Here is a 7500-nt window from a genome sequence, read left to right as displayed (position 1 = left end):
CTTTCCCTGTCTCTCCCCCCCCCCTATCTTTCTGTCTCTTTCCCTGTCTCTCTCTCTCTCTCTCTCTCCCCCCCTCTCCCCCTATCTTTCTGTCTCTTTCCCTGTCTCTCCCCCCCCCCCCTATCTTTCTGTCTCTTTCCCTGTCTCTCCCCCCCCCCCTATCTTTCTGTCTCTTTCCCTGTCTCTCTCTCTCTCTCTCTCTCCCCCTATCTTTCTGTCTCTTTCCCTGTCTCTCCCCCCCCCCCCTATCTTTCTGTCTCTTTCCCTGTCTCTCCCCCCCCTCCCCTCCTTGCTCTCTGTGGATTTCTTATTGGTAGTACAGTGTGTATAAATGTGTTTGTGTGGATCTGCTGATGGGATCTCTGCACGTGTGTTATTGGCTGGACTCACACTGATGAACTCTGACCTTGTCACTCATTCCCTGCCCACAAAATGAAGCATGTCATTGCCTCCACACACACACACACACACACACACACACTCACACACACACACACACACACACACACACACTATACTTCATGTTTCAATTGCATAATCTGCATTTTAATTACACTGCAGTTATGCAATAATGATCCACTGCAACTCAACCATTTATAATTTACACAAGCACAATTTGCCACAACACAATGACCCTCTTGCTCCCCCCTCTCTCTACCCCTCCCCTTCTCTTTCTCTCTCTCCCCCTCTATCTTCCTCACTGCCTCTCTCTCTCTCTCTCCCACTATCTTCCTCACTGCCACTCTCTCTCCCCCTCCCCTTCTCTTTTTTATACCTCTCATTCAATGCATTTCAGTTGTAATATAAAAATTCATCTTGATTCCCTGTAATGCTGTACTGGATGGTCCTCCAGAAGAGGTCTGTCCCAGCACCCCCACACTCTTCTTCCAATACAAACAAAATCCCATCTTTCATGAAGAAGCAAAATATGTAAATAGATAATTATATTGACATCCAAAAATTAATCTCTAAAAATTACTTGACATCGTTTATATATCAAAACTATACTCCTCACAATTTTGTATTGGATGTTTATTCTACACTATACTGCTGTGACACTACACATCACTGCTGACACTACAACACTAAACTATACTGTTGATAACATTATAAAATATTACACTGAACTTCACTATTGTTAACACTAAACTTTCCTACTGTTGCTGCTGTATTTCTGGGCTTTTGTGAGAGGGTTTGGACATCAGACAATGTTTACAAGCAATTACTTCAATCCGCTTTTTCTTTTGAGGTGTGAAGCTGGGCTTCCTGACACGGTGAGAGTAAGCAGGATGGGACAGTTCCAGGGCCTGAGGGGGCTTTTGCCATGGCGTCCTGTCAGGGTGCTACAGTGCAGCTAGAGTCCCGGCCGAACTCAGATCTGCCCCCTTACACCCCTGTTACAGCTTCCCTGGTGACCTGTGACCCAGTGCTCTGATCTCAGGGTACTTCATCTGTAAGCATACTGAGCCTCTGCTGTCTCACAGACAGGTAACACTGCAGCACACAGAAATGCCAGACAGTCTCCTGTTTCCACGGGCAGGAAGCTCTACCCTGCTGGATTTTTCCCACAGAGCCCAGCCTCCATCTTTAGGTACAGATGAAGAACAAATGAGTGTATTTCGTTACAATGCCATATTACAGCTGCTCCATCAGATGTGCTCCCTACAGCGCTGTGTGTAGACATGCTCAGGCTGCAGGGTGAGGTATTTGTAAAGGTTGCAGGTTTGATTCCCAGCACCTGTGGAGCTGGAGTATGTGTGACACAGCTGTATAGTAGGCTGCGGCAGTTTTAATCTGCGCTTCGTGGGATGGAGCTGCTCCTCAGGAGTCACGATTGTGTGAAATAAACAGTTGGATTTGTTACATAATCACTCCATTCTCCTCTCTGAGCGGCTCACCCCCTCCTTCTCACTATCAGTGCCACCCCCCCCCCCCCCCCCCCTCCTGTGTGGACAAGAATCCTTTGTTTGGAGGAGGGATGAAAGGGACAAAAACCCCCATTGACTCAGAGGCCTGTGTGAGAGGGACAGTGTGGGGGGGGGGGGGGGGGGGGGGCAGAAACCAATCCCCAACAAAGGACCCTCATCAGTATTCTAGGGAGCGAGACTATCCCACTGCTCCACACAGTTAGTGCATCACAGAGCGAGACTACTCCACTGCTCCACACAGTTAGTGCATCACAGAGCAAGACTACTCCACTGCTCCACACAGTTAGTGCATCACAGAGCGAGACTACTCCACTGCTCCACACAGTTAGTGCATCACAGAGCGAGACTACTCCACTGCTCCACACAGTTAGTGCATCACAGAGCGAGACTATCCCACTGCTCCACACAGTTAGTGTATCACAGAGCGAGACTACTCCACTGTTCCACGCTGTTGCTCTGACAACTGCTCTACACTGCCCCCCTACTGGCCACTGTTCCACTTTGTAAAACTTTCCACAGAGTATCATCTTGATCCAAAAAAATGAGAAAACAATGATATTGATTTATAGTAAGCATTACTGTGAATGCGTAAGCGCAGTCAGACCCCAGGAGTGGAGTGTGTTATAGGGACTGCAGTGCACTCTGTTCACAGTTCTGCCGCAACTTAGACAGCTGCGCAGGTGAGCTTCCGCCAGGTGCGAAAGGTGCAATTGTAACAGATGAAATCTTTGATGGAATGAAATTAGCTGCACACCCGTGCTTCAGTTTAACTACAGTTTTAACTGCCTCAGTAAATATTTACACAATTGCTGCCCCCCCCCCCCACCCATCAGTGCTGTTGTAAATCGCTGTACTTTTTTAAATTGTGCTTTTAAATTTCGTCTCTTGTTGCCGCCTTTACCCTGACGCTCTTTGTGCCGTTTGAAGTTGTTGAAGTTTGCCGTTTGAAAGTGTATCGTATTAGTTGCCCTATAGGCTGTAATTGTACAAATCTGATAGTACTGCGTCCTCAAACAGACCTTGCTCTCAGCTGAGAACTGTCTCATTATGGAACTGTACACATCCTGTCCCCGTACTGTCGCTGTACCTACTGTATGCACTTTTGTAAGTCGCTTTGGATAAAAGCGTCTGCTAAATAAATAAATGTAAAAATGTAAATGTAAATATGCAGCTGTATCACTGGCCAGCGTAAACATCTGGAGAAGAGTGTCTCCTGGGCAAATATAATGCGCTGAAACGTGCGGCGGAAGGGGAGTGATGCTGGAGCTCTTCCCCGGCGTCAGTGTCCGTATCTCACAGATTACGGTGGGGTTATGACTGGATCAGTGAAATAATTCTGGGTCGGATGCATAAATCACAGCTGCGACCGTTCCCGCAGTGATCGTGATAACAGCCTGTACTCAGCGACTTAAACAGAGTTTCAGCTGCGCGGAATCGGCCTGCGGAATGAAGTGAAAGAGTCAGTCATGGATAGTTTTCGGAACATCAGACTTCGCCTTGCATGTTCGCGTTTAAGTCGCTGCATTTATGTTGACGATTTCATAAATTATTCACCAAACTGGATATATTTTAATATCGATTCTTTACATTATTGAAAGTGGAACAAATAGAGAATGAAAACAATTTGGGGAAATTACTTGTTTAGAAAGAATCCCGCTTGCTTACCTTTTGCGTTGTGGTTTCTGAATCGCTGGCTTGAAAGCAGGTTTAATTCATAAAACTTTAAATATGAAAAAAGAAGTGGGAAGCTCTCGGCTCGCAAACTCTGCGACCTCACGGCGTCTGCAGGTGCATGCGCTTGCGTGCGGCGCACATGCTCACGCGTGCTGCAGCCTGTGTGTCTTTTTGGGGTGAAGCATCGATTCAGATTTTCTTTGGAGCATGACTGCTTTTCTTTACGTTTAAAAGATCCGCTCTCATTTACACAGCTAAAATAAGTTGTAGTAGACACATAAATGCTATTAGCGGTTCCGGCCACCCTCGGCAGGACCGAGTCTCGGGCTGTCACTCAACGCCTTCCCGATCGCGCTGCGGGTTCGGGTTCGGGTTCTTACGAAGCGGAGTCGCGTGTGTCCCGTCCCTGCCGCTTCCTCTTTCCCATTGAGAATGAGTAACTGTTCAGGCTCTTTCTGCCCCCTCTCTCTTTCGGGACCTTTTAATTCATTAATGCAGCTCTCCTCCCCCCTCCTCCCTCTCTCTATAACTGAAAGTTGGACTGTTTAGCATTGGCAGACTTTTGAAGATATTCAAATAAAAAAGATCGGGGTTTTGTACTCGATCGTTATTGGTTAAAGAAAGTGCATTAGTTCCAAACTGAAAGCTGCTTTTGAATGCAGATGTGTATGTGTTTTTGAATAGTTTTTTCTTTTGCGCGTGCTGCTGCGCGCGCGACAGCTCCGGTCACGTTTGCTGTCCCTTGAGGCCCCTGCAGGCGCGTGGACCCCTTTCAGATGGACATTTCTTGGAAGAGAGGACGTGCAAAGTCTATTGAGCAGCGGGAACTGAATGGCACTTACAATGTGAGCACGATGTAACGGGCAGTACGTGGGAGAAACGGTCGGCCTCGTTTGCGTGTCTCCTGCTGTAAACTCGTGCGGTCGCATGCGCGTTCTGGCGTTTCAAGGCGCGCCGCGCAACGACTTCAGGCGACCAGACCCACAAACACACGCATTAATCACGGAGCGCCCGGTTTCCCAAACTCAAACCTATGGGCCCCTCTGTCCGCTCATTTTCATTCCCGCCGAGTCCTCAGTTAATCAGGCTTCGTTGAGCCCTCAGCTGAATACTGAAAAACGGTTGTTTTTTCATCATATTTCGTTAATATCTGTCTTTGAAAACGAGCTGCCCAAGGGCCCACTGGGTCTTCCTCAATAAAGGGGATGAGCGATAGATCAAACACAGTCAGACAGTCTGTATCTGTAAGAGACCAGAGTTAAATTAGCAGCTCAGTGGAGTGTGAGGAACTCCGAGCTCACGGTGAGTCGCTGAGACCAGGCCAGAGGAAGGCTGGGCGGCTTTTCAGTCATAACCTGTAATAATGCTCCAGAGACCTGAAAAGCCCCAGACAGGGGCTCAGGCCCGCCTGGTCCAAACTGCTTTTTACGTTTCTTGTCTTGTTGCCTCCTCCATGACAGTACCGATGAGTGGCTGCATCAGGCATTGGTTTGGGATGATGGTTCTTCTGCTCTGAGTGCTCAGTGTGAGTGGGCAGGGGGCAGGGGTGGCTGTTTGCGGAAGGGGAGGGGGTACAGCAGTGTGGTCTTTCTCTATACATGAGAGGACTGAATGTCCTGTTTGAGGAAAACACACAAAGAGAGATTTCGTGAGAGGAATTCAGCTTCTGTTCAGCGTCACGAGAGGGTGCTGAAGCCATTCAGGAGAGGAAGAAAGAGACTTTTTTACATTTAAAAATCTTTTTTTTTAATACATCAATCCATGCGAAACGGTTTCATTCCATTATTTAAAATATCATGCTTTAATTTTAATGACATTGCAGATGGAAAATTCATAGTTTACACACATAATATATTTTATTCCAGCAAATATTTTGATATAGATGGAGAGACAGATGGAGAGTGAAGGAGAGGGGGAGAGGGGGAGAAGGAGGTGAAGTCCTGCGAAGGTCAGCACAGTTGGCTCCCTGTAGTCCAGCTTTTTTTCTTTCTTTTTATTCCCTCTCTTTATCCTCGCCTTGGATCCTGTTTGTTGTTCCGTCACTAGTTCCCCTTCTCTTTCTTCATCTTTCCTTCCTTCCTGAGTCTTTCTCCTTTTTCTTTCATCATCTCTTTCGTCCTCATTCTGTCGCTTTTCTGGCTGAAAAACGTAACTCTCAACATCTCTCTCCCCCTCTTTCTCTCTCTCTCTCTCTCTTTCTCTCTCTCTCTCTCTCTCTCCCCCTCTCTCTTTCTCTCTCTCTCTCTCTTTTGTAACAGTGATAAAAGCTCACCATCCTCCATTTCCGTGATAACTTCTCCTGGAGTCATGGGCACTTTCTGCCCTAACAAAACATCTACTGCGTGCATTTCACAATCCAAAACCAAATTATTCATTTTATAAACTTAGATTCTGATCCATGGTGAGTTGTAATGTTGGAAAGTACTTACACTGCAGTCCTGACAGTTTCTGACAATTTTCCATCGCCATCTAGTGGTTACCACACATACTGTATGACCTACTCAAGGTTGTCAGCTCATTTGCATTAGAGAAAATCCAGTCAGAAATAAAAATTGTATTTATTTTATGATATGCATGAATTAGCACAACAAGCATTCTGAATAGCATCTAATAAGTGAACCGGGCACCGGGCCTGAGGGAGAGTATCGGGCCTGAGGGAGAGTATCGGCCCTAACCATGAGTTCTCTTATATCAAAGGTGAGAACTCAGGAAACTGGACTCATGTGACTCTCTACTATGAATTTCTGGCCACTGTGCTCTTATTACACTGAATTTCTGAACAACTCCCTTATTCAAAGGGAAATAAATAAAGGACAATGTAAGAAATTGGAGAGAAATCTACTGGGAGGGGAAGTCTATAGATCATACAGTGAACTCATCATCTGTGTTTAGTTTAATTAACAGCACTTTCCTTCAGGAGTGGCATAGATCTCTCATCTCATTTAGACATAATTGAATTGTTAGAGTCTTATACTAAAGCCCTGTGCTATCTCCATGGTCAAGGACCAATCATAATATTTCCCTGCAGAAAGTGGCCAATCATAGTGTTTCCCTGCAGAAAGTGGCCAATCATAGTGTTTCCCTGCAGAAAGTGGCCAATCAAAGTCTTTTCCTGCAGAGCCAGGGCAGTTGAGGCTTCCTTTTAAAGAGAGATTGGGTGTGGCTCAGTGAGTCCTTGGCAGAATTTGACAGTTTCCAGGAGAGGGTGGTAGAGGGACAGAAATGAGGGCAGAGATAGGAAGCAGCACTTTGCCTCGTGTCTGTGGTGATTTACAGAACAGATTCCTCTCCTCCCCCCTCCCCACACACTCACATTCACACTGAAACATCCTGCCATGACCACAATACAGCACTTCCAAAAGAATAAAAAGATTTATTATTGATGAACTCTCTCCACTTCTCTCCCTCTCTGACAGTCCTTCCCTCCTCTCTTTCTCTGTTCTGGTCTCTCTCATAATTTTCTTGGTTTTGTGTTTCTTTTATTGATTCATGTAAGTAAATGTGATTTTCAGTTAAATAAGAGCCTCTAAAAGTTAGAAATCCTCCCCCTCTCTCTCTCTCCCTCACCCTCTCTCTCTCTCTCCCTCTCTCTCTCTCCCTCCCTCCCTCTCTCTCCCTCACCCTCTCTCTCCCTCCCTCTCTCTCCCCTTCCCTCTCTCTCTCAGCTCCTTATCTATCCTTCTCTCCCTAACTCTTTCGCCGTTCCTCTTCCCTGGTTGTCTCGCTCCTCTCTGCAGCTCAGTCACATGAAGGTCTGCTGACCTGAACCTCACATGTGACCTGAGCTGGCATGACGGTGAGCAAAGAGCGGGGTCACCGGGGAGACGGGTCACCGGGGAGACGGGTCACCGGGGAGGGGTGAGCAGGGAGAGGGGTGAGCAGGGAAAGGGGTGAGCAG

At 46.8% G+C, this 7500-nt stretch overlaps 1 protein-coding gene across 2 annotated transcripts in view; it reads right to left on the bottom strand.

The window, feature by feature from the left end:
• Positions 1-4078, bottom strand: part of LOC118771061 (ATP-sensitive inward rectifier potassium channel 10) — an 11204-nt gene extending 7126 nt beyond the window's left edge. For both annotated transcript variants that reach the window (XM_036518932.1, XM_036518931.1), the window contains exon 1: positions 3594-4078. The gene's annotated coding sequence lies outside the window, so the exon portion shown is untranslated. The remainder of the gene's footprint in view (positions 1-3593) is intronic.
• Positions 4079-7500: the final 3422 nt, after the last annotated feature.

Source organism: Megalops cyprinoides, chromosome 24 (assembly GCF_013368585.1).
Source record: "Megalops cyprinoides isolate fMegCyp1 chromosome 24, fMegCyp1.pri, whole genome shotgun sequence".
NCBI lineage: Eukaryota > Metazoa > Chordata > Actinopteri > Elopiformes > Megalopidae > Megalops > Megalops cyprinoides.
Note: the sequence above shows the minus strand (reverse complement) of the source record. Positions and strands in the feature narration are given on the sequence as shown.